We start from the raw sequence: 16,794 nt of genomic DNA on the forward strand, positions 1-16,794 counted from the left end.
TATAGTTTCAACAATCTCTCTCAACAATGATCTTTTCAATTTATTTTAAACATTCACTAGGTAATATTAACTCACAACAAGGTTTCATATGTTTATTATATACTCAAAATTTAGATTCATATGTTAATTATATGCCTATACTTGTACGTAATATTAAATGCCTATAATACTAACATTTAGTACGATATTGAATTCTAGATGTCTTCAATAGTAGTAGAACATGAAGATAGAAATATTTTGAGTAAAACGAAGACAATTCTATTATAGTTTGGTCTCAGGGATTTTTGGTAGTTGTGTATATAATATGGTTGTTTCAATGATATACAAAAGGACTTTAGTATGCATAACAATGTAAATTGTGTACCTTTTGTTCCATTTACATTACTCTGTATGAAAAAGATCTATTCATATTTTTATCATTCTACTATAATTATGATGAAACTCTTAAAATATTGCAAATATGAAATCCTTGATTTATTATATATTTTCATCAAGCTAATGAATTTGTGTTTTCATGTAAAAGATTATTGGGAAATTCTTATGGACATGTAACCATTTATCCTATTAGTCTGTTAAAGGTCAATCAAAGTGGTCAAAGTAGGCAAAGTTGTTAAATAACATGGAGGGAGCATAAAAATCATGTTTTTATTTCATCTAATTAATATTGGTCATGTTTACAATGCTCAAAGTTGAAATTATGTAATACTACCACAACTTGCAATTATTATAAAAAATTATCAATTGACTCTAAAGGATGGTCATGGCATTGTTCGTCATGGCATCGTTTTATTAGCGCTATTAGCTCTTGATGGATGGGTGAACCTTAGAGAAACCATTGTTTTTTCCATAGAGAGCCTAGATCATTCATGACTACCCTGAATAGGAGTTTCTCCAAAATACCTTAAGCACATTTGGGAAATGGTCTTTTGAGGATCATACATTGAAGCTCATGAGACCTAACAATTAATTATGAGATATTACAAGACCATAATATTAATTTCTACAATAGCCTTTCTTAGATCTGGGAGATTCAATTGTAAGGAAACTTGCAACAAAGAATATAATTATTTCCACATAACCCATAATAGATTTGAAATAAACATATAATTAAAATCCAAATGTAAGAGAATAGACAACATACCCATAAAAATGTGACACAAGATATACCTTGGGAAACCCTTATTAAGGGAAAAACCTAGCCTCCAAAAGCATCCATCACCATATATTATTCAGCAAAAATACCATTGTAATATAATCATGGAAGTCTTCAAAGCCTTAGCCACAACCAAGCAATCCATGTGAACAAGCATGAATCCACACATCCCATGCCATGCTTCTAACCTTCAAAAATGCTCCCTTGGCTAACCTATCAAGCCTTATCGCACTCGACTCTTTCCCTTTTGTCTTCTCACTTATTACAATAACAACTACCCTTGTGGCTACTTATATAGTAGCAAGTCCCACAAAACCACCAAGTGGTAGTACATAAACCATGTGCTAAAACCATGAGCTACCTAGCCCATTGACCCCACATTTAATATTAGAATTTTAATTCTTTTTCCCAATATTAAATAATCACATGAAATATTATCACTATGTTATTATACAACTCATCAAGTTTATCCTATGGGAATCTTTACATGTTGCACATCCATCTAGCTGCTCCTAGATAGAATATTACATAATAAAATAAACTAATCAAATATAAAAATATTATGCAATGTGTGCAACACCCATTATCTCAACAATCCCCACTTGTTGTATATATTGCATAGGATCAATCTGTAGCCACATAAATGAACAAGGGAACAATCCCTCTCAACAAATCCACCATCATGGATCAAATTACACTATGTGATCCATCCTAGTACCCACAAAAAAATCAAAGTATTCAACATCTCAAACATGAATGATCTCACCTCCTATTATGTCACTATCACTGAACATACATAGAAGCCATCCAACCTGTCACATTAGAAGATCATAAAATCCTATACCACCTAAAATTTCAAGCATAAACAACCTAATCCAAAGGTAATCACATATATATCTAGTTTTTAAAATATCCATAGCTGAAATAGCACCCACAGAAAGTGCCAAACCCATCCAACTATCCATACCTCCAAAGGTATATCGAGTGAATCTCACATCATCAACATATCCAATCTATAACCTACAATCAAAAGCCTAAAGAGAAATACCTACCACATATATACCAAGAATCTCCCACTATAGAAGATAATGTCAAAACTATAACCAATTCACTCACAACATCTCAAAAAAAAAGTGAATCCATGTAGTCTCAAGGACATCCACAATACATAAACCAATAACCTGCAAGAACAACTTTGATAACCAATCTCCAATGCTCTCTCAAGTTCTCCACAACCAATAGAGGAAAGAGATAAAGGAATAACCATTTCATCTCTCACGTGACATACATGAGAACAAACCAATGATCATAATCTCTAACCAATCTCAAATCCAATGTAAGCAAAACTGAGCATCCAGGAAGATAACCAAGACCAAAGAGAAACCATGCAAATATAAATTGTGCAAGTATGATCTCCTCCATAAAACCCCAACCAAGAAGCCAAAATAATACCCAAACCATACCGTATAACTAATCATAGATGTAAGCCTCTCACAAGAAGATCAAACTCATAAATCATTCCTAATCCAAGGAATATGCCCAATATAAAACCATCTCCCAAAATCAACCAACATAACAACATATGCACATGGAGTTAACTAATGCTAAACCATCTCTCAAATGAATCCGCCAGAACTAACATATGTACCATAGCTCAAGATCCATATCCATGAAGGAAAAGCATAAACATAATGCACTTGAGAAAAATTATGGGCTATAAGTCTCAATTAGCAAACTGCCAAGTAGACCAAGAGTGGGGAATGAGAATGCTCATCAATATATCCAAGTCTCCACTCAAGACTCATCTAACAACAATCTCATCTCAAGTTCATATCAGGTGAATGCCCCTCAAACTTCTTACTAAAATCAAATAGTTATTCCAACAAATACTTCTCTAATTCAAGAGAAATTAGCATCACCGTCATCTCTAAGTATCTATGAGCACCTATAACCAATAAATCCATGCCAACTCCAAATGCAACATAGCAATACCATGAAGTATCTAGCTTATGATCAATGTACTCAATACCAAGAAACTAAACTAAGATCAATGTTAAAGTTCAAACCATGGCCTCAAGAACATAAACATGACAGCATGATCTTGCCATCTCAACCAAAGAGATAACATACTCCATATGAACATACTATAACATGTCAAAACTCTAAACATGTATCAAGAGTATATCATGAAATAATAATGAAACCATCTTAACACCAAGGATAACATGTCAAATGAAAACATAAACCACACCTTTACCAAGAATCCGATTAGTCATCAAGATGCAACCATCTCCACACACCATGAAGAAAACCATCTCCACATACCATGAATAACCATCTCTACACACCACATGAATATAATGAAGAACCCCATGAGTTCTCAAGATCTAACCATCTTCACACACCATGAAGATAACAAGTGCACCATGAAAATTCCAAAGATGCTTCTACAACAACAGTATCTAAGACAAACCTCCAACATTTGCAAACACTCAATTATTATATCAATGCCAAAAACTCTCACTCAACCATGGTACCAAGTCACCTATGGCATCATAAAATCCATCTCCTACATGAAGATGCTTTAGGTCTACACTCACAACCAAAGTTTCAATACCAAGTGAAACCAAGAAGAAACAAACCAAACCAGGAACTAATCTTGCATTGTCACCTTATCACTACCACAAGCTCCCACTAAACTATGTATCCAAGCTATCCATGACATCATGATGAAAAAACCATCCTTTAATCATAAGAATCAACCAAGACATAAAACCATCAAAGAACTCAATGTGCACATCATGAGCTCCTTAAAAGAAACCAAATAACCATGATCCTCAACCAAGAAGATATACCACCATAACTAAATTAGGAATCCAAACAAATGAACATCAAGGATGTACTTACATATCCAATCATGTTATGCCAAAATCAATGGCACCATGATCACATCCATGAACCAAGCATCAAATACTCAAAGTGTCCAAACTGTCAACATAAAATAGTCAACCACAATCCTCCACCATGATTGTACCTAGTAACAACATCCCATCCCTTCTACATGAAGAAAAATCAGCAAATTATGTGACCTAGAGAATAGACAACCCAAATCCAAGCCACCAATCTGAATATGCATCAATAATGAAAGATCACTGGACAAAGACAACCCATATCCAAGCCATAAATGCAACCTATAAGTATAGACTGCTTACAACACTGCATAACTTGTAGACCCAACAAGTCATCAAACATATCCAAACCAAACATTGATAATCATATCATCATGAGACCAATCTGAAATATAAACTGAGTATACAATGACATTAAATCTTAAATCTCCAAACATACAATGTCATAAACTCATGATATTACTATAGTCAATATATACTATAAAATGTTCAAATTGATATATCACCAAATAAACCATGTCAAACTTGCACCAAATCTAAACCAATTTGTAGAGCTCTCCAAGAGCTTTCCTTTAACTATTTGAAATCTAAAATATAACTCCATATGCCCAAGTTATGCCCTATTCTATGCTCAAAATAAATAACATCTAATTTTTGGGCTCTTAAAACCTGACAAAATGTCAAAATCATAGAATCAAACCTAGACCAAGTTGTAATGCTCTGAATTAACTTTTCATCACCTATAAGAAGTCTAAGATCTAATGTATTGAGAGAAATTTATGGTCATTTTACTACGACTATCTTTTTACCATTTATTTTTTATTTTTATTTTTGTGACAAAAATTCAAGCAGGATTAAATTTGATGGCCATCACAAGCTAAAACTAAAAAACTCTTTCATTTCCTCTAAATGTGGCCAAACTAGGGCATATTATATAATAAAATTTATGGAAATGTCAACCTAGATCCAATGGTGAGGTCTATTTTTACCCAGGAGGTCATTTTTGCAAGCTATCCCCTAAAACCCTCATTTAAATGAAACATCCAAAAAATTCATTTGTCCAACAATTTTACATGCCCAAAACCTACCAATATCCCATCATAACAATAAATCCAAAACTCTCATATCTACAAAAAGAACTCATATATCTTTCCATTTCTTTTATCCTCTCATGCATTCCCATGAATTCAATCTAGGGGTACAACAATAAAACCATAGCTCTGATACCACTTGTAAGGAAACTTGTAACAAAGAAGATAAGTGTTTCCACATAAGCCATAATAGATCTAAAATAAACATGGAATTAAAATCCAATTGTAAGAGAATTGACAACATACCAACAAAACGGTGACACAAGATATACCCTGAGAAACCCTTATTAAGGGAAAAACCCAGCCTCTAATAGCATCCATCACCATGTATTATTCAGCAAAATCACCATTGCAATACAACCATGGAAGCCTTCAAAGCCATAGCCACAACCAATCAATCCATGTAAATAAGCATGAATCCACACATCCCATGCCATGCTTCTAACCTTCACAAATGCTCCCTTGGCTAACCTGTCAAGCCTTGTCCCATTTGACTCTTTCCCTTTTGTCTTTTCACTTCTTACACCAACAACTACCCTTGTGGCTACTTATATAGTAGCAAGTCCCATAAAACCACCAAGTGGTATTACATAAACAATGTACTAAAATCATGTGCTACCTAACCCATTGACCCCACATTTAGTATTGCAATTTTAATTCTTTTTCCCAATATTAAATAATTACATAAAATATTATCACAATGTTACAATACAACTCATTGAGATTATCCTATGGCAATCTTTATATGTTGCACATCTATCTAGGTGCTCCTAGATACAACATTACATAATAAAATAAAATAATCAAATATAACAATATTATGCAATGTGTGCAACACCCATTATCTCAACATCAATTTTGCATAGCAATCTTGGTCAATGCCAAATCTCATAATGTTCTTTAGTGAATTGATGCACCGCTACACAACTTTCAAACCATTCTTTATGGTATCATTTTCCTAGTGTCATTAGCTCTAGATGGGTGGGTGAACCCTAGTAATACTATTGTTTCATTCTTAGAGAGCCTATATCATTCATGAGCAACATGAACCAGAGTGTTTCCAAGGTGCCCTAAGCACATTTGGGTATTGATCTTCTAAGAGTTGTAAATCAGAGCTCCTGAGGTCTATCAACAAAAATTTAGATTCTACAAGACCATGATATTGATGTCTACAATTAGCTTTCTTATTTCTAGGAGATTCAATTTTATTTGAAATTGGTACAATGATCTTGGTTGATGCCAAGTCTTGTAATGTTCTTCAGTGACTTGGTGCACCACTGGGAAAATTTTGAACCATTCTTTATGGTATCATTTGTCTACTTCCATTAGCTTTGTATAGGCAAGTGAACCCTAGTAATACCTTAGTTTTATCTAAGGAGATCCTAGATCATTTGCAACCACCTTGAACTAGAGTGTCTCTTAGGTGCCCTAAGCATGTTTGGGAAATGATCTTCTAAGGGTGGTAACTTATATCTCATAAAGTCTATTGAAAAACTATTAGATTCTACTAGACCATGATATCAATATCTAAAATAACATCTCTCAATTCTGGGAGTTTCCATTTTTTTGAACAGTGATATTGGTTGATGCCAAATCTAGTAGTGTTATTTAGTGAATTGGTGCACCGCTATGAAACTTTCAAAATGTTCTTTGTGGCATCATTTTGTCAGATTTGTTAGCTTTGGATAAGTGGGTGAACCTTAGTGACACCACTGCTTCATCTACAGAGAACATTAGTCATTTGCTACCACCTTGAATTGGAGCATCTCTAAGGTGCCCTAAGCACATTTGGGAAATGATCTTCTAAGGGTCATAACTAGGAGATTGTGAGGTCTATCAAAAGATTGTTAGATGTTCTAGGAACCCAATATTTATGTCTACAATAACCTCTCTTAATTATGGGAGATTCAATTTTGTTTGAAATTGACACAACAATCTTGGTCAATTGCAAATCTCACAATTTTCTTTGGTGAATTGATGCACCATTGTGCAACTTTAGAACCATTCTCCATGGCATCATTTCATCATTTCATTAGCTCTAGATGGGCGGGTGAACCCTAGTGAGACCATTTTTTGATCCATAGAGAGCCTTGATTGTCCACGACCACCCCAAATTGGAGCATCTCCAAGTTGCCCTAAGCGCATTTGGGTAGAAATCTTCTGATGTTTGTAATTGGGAACTCATGAGGTCTATCAACAAACTATAAAATTCTATAGGACCATGATATCAATGTCTATAATAAACCCTCTCAATTCTAGGAGATCCAAGTTTTAAAAAAAATTGGCACAATGATCTTGGTAGATGCCAAATCTGGTAGTGTTCTTTAGTGAATTGATGCACCACTTTGCAATTTTCAAACCATTCTTAGTGGCATCATTTTATCAGAACTGTTAACTATGGATGGGTGGGTGAACCTAGCGAGACCATTATTTTTTCCATGGAGAGCCTTGATCATTCATGACCACTCGGTACCGAAGTATCTCCAAGGTGCCCTAAGCACATTTGGATAGCAATCTTCTGAGGGTCATAACTAGGTGCTTGTGAGGCCAATCAATGAATTATCAGATGCTACAACACTATAATATTGATGTATACAATAACCTCTCTTGGTTTTGGGAGGATCAATTTTTAGTTTAAATTGGTACAATAATCTCACTTTATGCCAAATCTTGTAGTGTTGCTCAATGAATTGGTTCACCATTGTACAACTTTGAAACTATTTATTATGGCATCAATTCATCAGCATTGTTAGCTCTGAATGGATAGGTAAACCCTAGTAACACCTCTAGTTCTACCACAGAGTCACTAGAATATACATGAACACCACACATCAATGTTTCCACAAGGTACACTAAGAATGTTTGAGCAATGATCTTCGAGGGTCATAACCCAAAGCCCTTGTTGTTTTGTTTGTTCATTGTGCTCCTGGTGAAGTCAATGTTGAATATTTTCAAGGACTTTTTTTGGCTTCTAGTTTTTTTTATTTAGGAGGGATTTTAGTTTTTTGGTTCCTTAAATCTTTGGAGGATTTCAATTCCTTTCTCTTATTGTGATATTTATTACATAAACTATGAATAAGATTATAATGAACAAGACTTAAATGAATAAGATTTCATAAACCATCTACAAGATTCAAATCAACGAGGTTCCAATTAACAAGATTCTAATGAACATGATTAAAATAAACAAGGTTCCATAAAGTATACAAATACACATTCATAAAAATTCACAATAATATAATATATCAAAATATATAATCATATACAAATTTGATGCAAATGTATGTTAAAATGTACATCCATATGCAAAATATGGCACATGCCATCAAAATATATCTATGAAATCAAAGGATATACATAAAATGCAACATATGCCATTTGAAAATGTGGCCTAATGGACCCCTAAAAAACTATTATATCCTACACTATTGGAGGATCATCATAATGGAGCCTCTTCAATGCACTCTATGAACTTGCTATATCCTATGTGGACAAGAAAGACAAGATCAAATTTAGATTAGTTAATTAAATGATTTGTATATATCAAGTATAAATTTATTCAAATGCATGTTGATCAATAATGAAAGAAAAATCATTTACCTCTCTCCGCACCTTCCTCTATCACTCAGGACTCCTCGCATATTTCCTCAACAAAGTAGGCACCTCACCAGTTCCAACCTAAACATGTTTTTATGGTTCTCAGATTGATCTACTACTTCAACTATATTATTATTAATGATAACATAATTAAGAATTTAAATTATAATTTACCTTGGGTGATCTCTAATTGGTGATTGACAATTGAGTGAGAAAAGATAAAAAGCTTTGTTGATCCCCCTCCATCACATCAGGTGTTTGCTATGATAGTTAAATATATAGTTGTTACAATGATGAAAATAATTTCTTTCTAATCTAAGAATATTAAGACAAGAAACAAATAAATGATAGATATACATACTATAGGGTTCTCATTGTGAATAGAAATGTCAGAGGGTTTGTGATCTTGAATCTAGGTCAATGCATCATCAAAGGCCACCCCTTATAAAATAAATAATGAAATAAAATTTAATTAGGAAAAAAAAAAAAAAAGTGTGTGTGTATGTTTGTGTGTGTGTGTGTGTGCGTTCACGCATGCATTTAATGAATTTAAAACATATAATTTCCTTCCCCTTGTGAATGATCAGTGGCACAACCCCCTCACACTATCCCTGACTAATAGGTGAAACCTACAAGAAAAAAACATGAAAAATCATGTAAAATACAATATCAAATAGGAAATTAATGAGGAATCAAATAATACACACCAGAGATGTCTCAAGGCCAAATGAAATGGTTGAAAGTGTATTAGCATCCAAGTCTCTCATTTGCTCCTCTATCATCAATTGGACATAAATGAATCAGATAATGTACATAAATATAAATTTATCAATTTTTTAAAAAATAAATATTGCTTTTAAATTAACAATATTGTGACAAATTAAATTTATAGACTTGTAGTATTAGAAGGAACCTATGACCTTTCATACCCCTCCTCCTCTCTTGTAGGAGCTATGTGTGTCTCTATAGCCATGCTTGTTGTGTCATTATCTCCAACCTCAAACTAAAACTCATTACTAGTAATGGGACTAAAACAAATATTCTTACAGATAATTCAAGTATGTGGTTCACAAAAATGTGATGAACTACCAGATGTACTAGCATCAACATCATCAACATGTGGAGGAGGTAACAATGACCTAGTTTGGGTGACTTGTAGACTGCTCAAATGATGAATGGCTCTAAAAGATGTCATACTAGGCTCAATGATGACATCAAGATGTTGCACTAGAGTAATGGTAGGGATACCAAGGAAAATGTGGTGTCTTTCTTCTACTTTTCCATGGGTCTATCCTATGTAGCTCCACCTCCTATGCTTGTGTTGAGCATCATGCTCCAATAATTAGCTTTATTCCCTTTGATAAACTCAACATATAATTTTCTTAGGAAATATATGTGCACCTCCATATTTTTGTGTGGTGATTTGTCAAAACCATCCACTAATAATCCCAAAAATGCTTTCTAATGGCCTCAATAGTCCACCATTTGATTGACAATTTTGGTTTTTTAGGGCCAACTACAATACTAGTTTTGGGGTCAACAAATAGGAAAGTTAATTCATTTTTACTAACATTAAAGGTTGCAACCCCATCATAATCCAAGCTATCATCAAACTGGTGGTGCATCTCATCATGCTAATGAAGAGGTGCATCTTGTTGCTTAGTAAGGGTCTCAATATTAGGCACAATAGTATTAAGGGTGGCTAGCATGGGAAATATAGTAGGGATAGTGTTATATATTTTTTGAACAACCCTTAATTAATTTATATTTTCTTGAATTAAATCTTGAATTCGAGGAGGGATTTAAGGGAGTGCTGGTGGTCATGGATTTTTTTGAGGATCATCATTTGGTAGGAGATTTTTTGGAGGTTGGTTAGGGTTTTCCATGCTTAATTAGACTCAGAGGTTTATTCAACATAGTTTTCCCCCAAATTATATCCACAAGATTAAGGGGAAGCACCTCTTGTGAGATCCTTCGGTAGTGCCCCAAGTGCACTCCATGTTGAAGTGCAGGGTGGGACCAAGGGTAAATGCCCTTGTGGGAGTTTTCAGGGATAGTGCCCCAAAAGAAAAAAAATGACACTACTATTGTAAAAGGTGTCATTTGTTATTTATCTATTACATGACTTATTCTAGCACTAATTTTGTAAGCAACAAAAGCTTGTAAAATATGGCTTAGGGTTAGGGATTTCATAATGTATGATAATATTGTAGCTTCTTACGGTGGTATTGAGCTATAAAGGATAATGCATTGTAATCACTAGATAATAATAATAATGGACTTGTTGTTGGTGAACATAGCCCAATGCTTGAGTGAACCATGTTAAATATTTGTGTCTTGGTGTTCTCTTCTATGCGATTTAATATTATTTGATATTAGTTATATTTGCATGTAACTATTATTTCTATCTTTGGTTAATCCTAACAAGTGATATCAGAGCAAGGTTTCATCATTTCTTTTAGCTATCCTCTAAAATTAGGTCTCACAGTTGAGTGGAAGTCTCATAGTTTTGTGGGAGAAATGGAAGATGAGGGTAAGCTAAAGGTTGAGAAGTTTAATGGGCAGAACTTTAAGCTATGGGAGATGCAAATGGAGGACTATCTTTATTAGAAGGACTTATGGCAGCCATTACAACGAAAATCCAAGAAAGAGAAAAAAAATGATAGATTAAGATTGGGAGATTTTTTATCAAAAGGCACTTGGAACTATTCATTTATGTGTGATGCAAAGAGTAGAATTTAATATTACAAAAGAAAAGATGATAGAAGAGTTTATGGAAACCCTAACAAGGCTATATGAAAATCCCTCTGCTTCAAGCAAGGTATTTCTCATGAAGCATTTATTTAATATTAAGATGGTAGAAGATAGTTCTATTGCATATCATTTAAATAAGTTTAATACAGTTACTAGTCAGTTATCTTTTGTGAGTGTTAATTTTGATGAATAAATTAGGGCTCTCTCAATTTTATGTTCTTTGATGGAAAGGTTGAATGGCTTGGTCATGGTTGTGAGTAATTCCATTTTTGGGTCTAATACCCTAAAATTTGATGATGTAGTTGTTGTTATTCTGAGTGAGGAAAGTCATAGGAAAAAGTCAGGTGGATCTACATTAGGAAGTATTTTCAATGCATAAAGAAGAGGCAGAATGAATGAGAGAGGAAGAAATTCTAGAAATTGTGGGAAATCAAAAGGAAAATCAAAGGGAAAGTGGTCTCAATCCAGACAACCAAGAGATTGTTGGTATTGTGGAAAACTAGGGAATACAAAAAAAGATTGGTGGACTCGAAATAATAATTAAGCATAAAAATAAGATGGAAATAAGGAGGTAAACATGGTAAATAATTAATTAGAAGAGGATGATATGCTTATTTCTTTAAAAAGTGTTGATGATTCATGGTTTCTAGATTCAGGGGCTTCATTTCATGCTACTCACCATAGAGGTCATTTTCTTGATTATGTCCAAGGGGATTTTGGGCTAGTATATTTCAAGGATAATGAACCCTATCAAATTATTGGAAAGGGAAAAATTAAGATTAAGTTGTAGAATGGGAATCATTGGCTACTACAAGAGATAAGACATGTTCTAAGGCTTAGTAGAAATTAAATTTTAGTAGGAGAACTTAATGATAAAAATTGGAAGGTTTGAAAAGGTTCCCTTGTAGTAAAAAAATATGTGAAATTAGGCACCTTATATCTTTGTATAGGTCATATTGGTCATTCTACTTTAATGGTTTCAAAGTAAAATGAATGCTTAAGAATAATTGTTGCAGTTGAGCAGGGAGAACAAACAATTGTTGTAGATTCATATTCATTACTATGGCATAATAGACTTGGGCACATGAGTGAGAAAGGTATGAAATTAATTTAGTCAAAGAAAGCTTTAGCAGGTTTGAAATTTGTTGATAAGTATTTTTGTGAAAGTTGTGTGTATGGAAAACAAAAGAGAGTGAGTTTTGTGAAGAGTGGGAAGGAAAAGAAAAATGAGAAATTAGAGCTTGTGTATATAGATGTATGGGAACTAGCTCAGGTATCTTCCCTTGGTGGCTTTCATTATTATATTACATTCATTGATGATGCAATGAGAAAAGTATGGGTTTATTTTCCTAGACAAGAATCTGATGTATTTCAAATCTTAAGAAAGGGAAATGCTTGGTTAAAAATCAAACCAGTAAAAGATTAAAATGTCTCATATCTGATAATGGTGGTGTGTTTTATAGTTATGAATTTGAATATTATTGCTCTACTAATGGTATTCATAGGCAGAATGTTGTTCCAAGGACTCCACAGGAAAATGGAGTGGTTGAATGCATGAATAGGACAATAATGGAATATGCAAGGAGTATGATGTTAGATATTGGGCTGTCCTTAAACATGTGGGCACAGGCTATTCAATACTATTATATATTTGGTTAATAGAGTACCCTAAGCTCCTTTGGGTTATGGTATTCTAGAGGAAGCATGGACTAGTAAGAAAGGTGAGTTATTCTTTTCTCAAAACCTTTGGTTGTGAAGACTTTGCACACATAGATTTTGAAAATAAGACAAATTTGGAAGCTAAGTTAAAGAAATATATATTTTTTGAATATGGAATTGATGAATTTGATTATAGGCTTTGGGATTTTGAAAATCATAAAATTTAAGAAAACAGAGATGCCATATTCAATGAGAAGGTGTTGTACAAATATTTATTGCAGAAGCATGAAAGAAAGAAAATGATTATGTAGTGCTAGATGATACTCAAAAGGATGATGTTCAAGTAGTTCCCCATGCTCCACAAAAAATGAATAACACACACCCTAGTGAATGTTAGATGGTCAAAAAGGCTAAGTAGACCCCTCAAGAGATTTTCTCCTTCTTTGATTTATTTTAATAAAAGATGCTTGTGAACCTAAATGTTATGATCAAGTTGTACAAGTCAATACAAAGATTCACTATGAGCCAATAATGATAGAAGAAATGAACTCCTTATTGACAAATAAGACTTAAGATTTATGCAATTTTCTTGCAAGTAAATGAGATTTACAAAATAAATAGGTTTATAGGTTGAAAGAAGCGGAAGGAGGTAAGAAAAGATTTAAAGTCGTATTAGTTGTAAAAGGATTTACACCAAAAGAGGGTATTGATTTTGATGAGATATTTTCTCATGTTGTTAAAAAGACTTCTTTTCATACTATTTTAAGTATTATGGCTACTGAATATTGTTGGAATATTTTAGAATAACTTAGAGGAGTGGGGATGAATCAGTTATCCAAGGTCCAGATGAATAAATAAAACTTTTCACAACTTAGCAAACCCATAAAACATTCATACCCATGCGTGCATCCTGCTAGATTATGCAACCACTAAAACTTGTATGTTACTATCAAATCAATTTGCAAAAATGTAAAGCATGAAACATAACAGATTCATCAACACACTTAACACAATGATTTATGTGGAAATCCAATTTGGAAAAAACCACCAGTAACATGCTACTCCTTTTCACTCTTCTGAAGTGATGCCTTGTGAAAGGCCAACCCTATTAAAGGTTACAATACACACTATTAAATCTGACCCAGTTAAGGGATTTCAATCACCCTATTAAAAGTGAGCCTTGTTAGATGACTTTAGGCCATTCACTTGGAATACCACCTGGTTGAAGGATTTACAAATGACTATTAGGTCAACCTTAATCCAAAGGATTTACCCTAGACTAATACAATTGTTACAGAGTAACAGTAAAGCTTTGATCTGATACAACTTGTTGGTGTTTTTTTAACTATTGAACAACAAAAGCTCAATACCAAGATAATAATACTCACAAATCTAAGGACTAGCTACTTCCCATTAACAATTATGTTTGCATATTATCTAGAACCAACTTCAACAAAACCAAGAATGGTTTTCTACTCTTTAGGCTCTACAAAACCAAGGTGGGTATACCTAGGGGATGATTCAAATGAATTCTATTGTATAAGAATTATATTAGTTTTATTTTGATTCTCATCTTCTATTTCTAACATATACATAGTTTAACCATTCCTTGACATTTTTAGATGATATACATCCCTTATGAGTAGATATGATCACAATTCTTCTTAGATTTGCAAGTATTTCCAATAATAGCAGCTAACTAAAGCTAAAATGTTTCATGCAAACAAGTGTTGACCACCTCTGAAACTCTTCAAAATAGTAAAATAAAGTTGATTTTGATTTTAAACTTGATGCTTATTCATGATCTACCTATCTATAGACTAGATTAATTAGATTAGTGCCTATTCCATTGGGATTCAGGGTCTACTCCAATTTATAGATCTGATTTGTTGCATTACAACAAATATTATCAGCAATTCTTCCTAGAATTCATTCTTGTATAGATATCCTTTCTATTACCATAGAAATCCCATCAAATTCACTAAATCCTTTACTTAAGTCATTGAATTAATAGCACTAATGAATTGGCATACAACCTAAATGAATTGTGTTCAATTGGACAAGCTTTACTTACACAAAATAAGAATAACTAGGTAACAATAATGTAAACAAAATTTAGCAAGAACAGATATGAGAATGGTTCAATCTTGTATTGATTTTCTTTGAAAATTGTATACAAGTGTAATAAAACTTAGAATGACTCTAGAAAAAGACACAAGGATCACATTACATCAATGTATTCTCTGAAAATTTGTAGAGAAGATAGATCATAAAGTTTGCTACACTAACTAGACCGACCAATATTCAAAGTAAACTAAAATTTGCATTAGAAATCGGACCCTTCTCTAGCCTTGGAATGTCACTTATATAGTGTGAGATGCAACAAGCTATAGGCATAGAGAACTGATAGGTGTCCTTTTACAAAAGGTATTTACACTTTGCAAACAATCACAAAAGGACAAGAACTTTGTGTAATAGAAAGTTAATAGATCAAGTAATTCTTTGGTAGGTCCCATTTATGTTGCATCTTCACAAGCTATTGATTCTTTGGTTGGTTTCCACTATTATCAATCTTTGGCATATGCAACTACTATATTGGCCAATGATGAATCTTTTTGTGGTACTTGCAAATCAATTTCTACCCAAGGGTTTTCACTATTTTCATCTTGAACTGATAAAACTACTTTTACTCTTGTTTGTTCCTCTATCATGTCCACATCCTAGGCCTCTAAACTTGTAACTAAAATTGATTACTAACCTTTATCCTCATCCTTTCTCTAATCTGGTGCTATTATATCAACAATCTATACTTCATCCTCCTGCACCTCATCATCATCTATTTCAACTTCTTCAAACTATTCACTAGAAGCAATATCTACCATCCATTTGTCAAAAAGTGTATCATCTAGCCAATTGAATTGAAAAATATCATGTTGCTTTCTAAGCACATACTTAGCTTCTATATCAACACTAACAAAATCTTGTTTTGAAGAATCAAAGAATAATTGGACCTTCACCAATTCCTCTATCGTGGTGGCCCACCAAGCATGCCCTTCCTTATTGATGACCTTATTCATTCTTAAATAGAATAAGTCATCCAAATCCTTAGCCCATTCATCTTTATTCTTTAATTTATTCTTTCTGTCTAAATCACGAGGGAATAAATCAAATTTCTCACTTGTATACTTGCTTAGATAAGAAACAACCTTCAACTATAACGCAATTCTTTGGTCATCAAAATCTGATAGATCATTAGCAACATCAAATGTTTTTTCAATATGGTCATGGGTAGACCTTATAACAAAGTAACATAAGAAAGTAATTTCTTTTCTTCTCTTTCCCTACTTATTGAAAATGGGCTTCAATGTCTCTTCATGGGCTTTCATCTTTTTCCATATGCTTATTACTTTTTCTAATTGATCATAAAATGATGGTCATTCAATTTTATCTACCAGATACATAAGATCCTTTCTTAGTTTATCTTCATATTGTACATTCAGCTCTACATGTAATGTCCACATTTTTCTCTTTTCTTCTTCAAAGTATTCAGCTATGTAATATTGTGGCCTTTGTGGAGTATCTAGCATTTCTATGAGAGGAGTGGATTTAAAAGGCTCCATTGGAGGGTGAG

Source organism: Cupressus sempervirens, chromosome 9, assembly GCF_028749045.1.
Source record: "Cupressus sempervirens isolate cs-2001-9-10 chromosome 9, ASM2874904v1, whole genome shotgun sequence".
Lineage (NCBI taxonomy): Eukaryota > Viridiplantae > Streptophyta > Pinopsida > Cupressales > Cupressaceae > Cupressus > Cupressus sempervirens.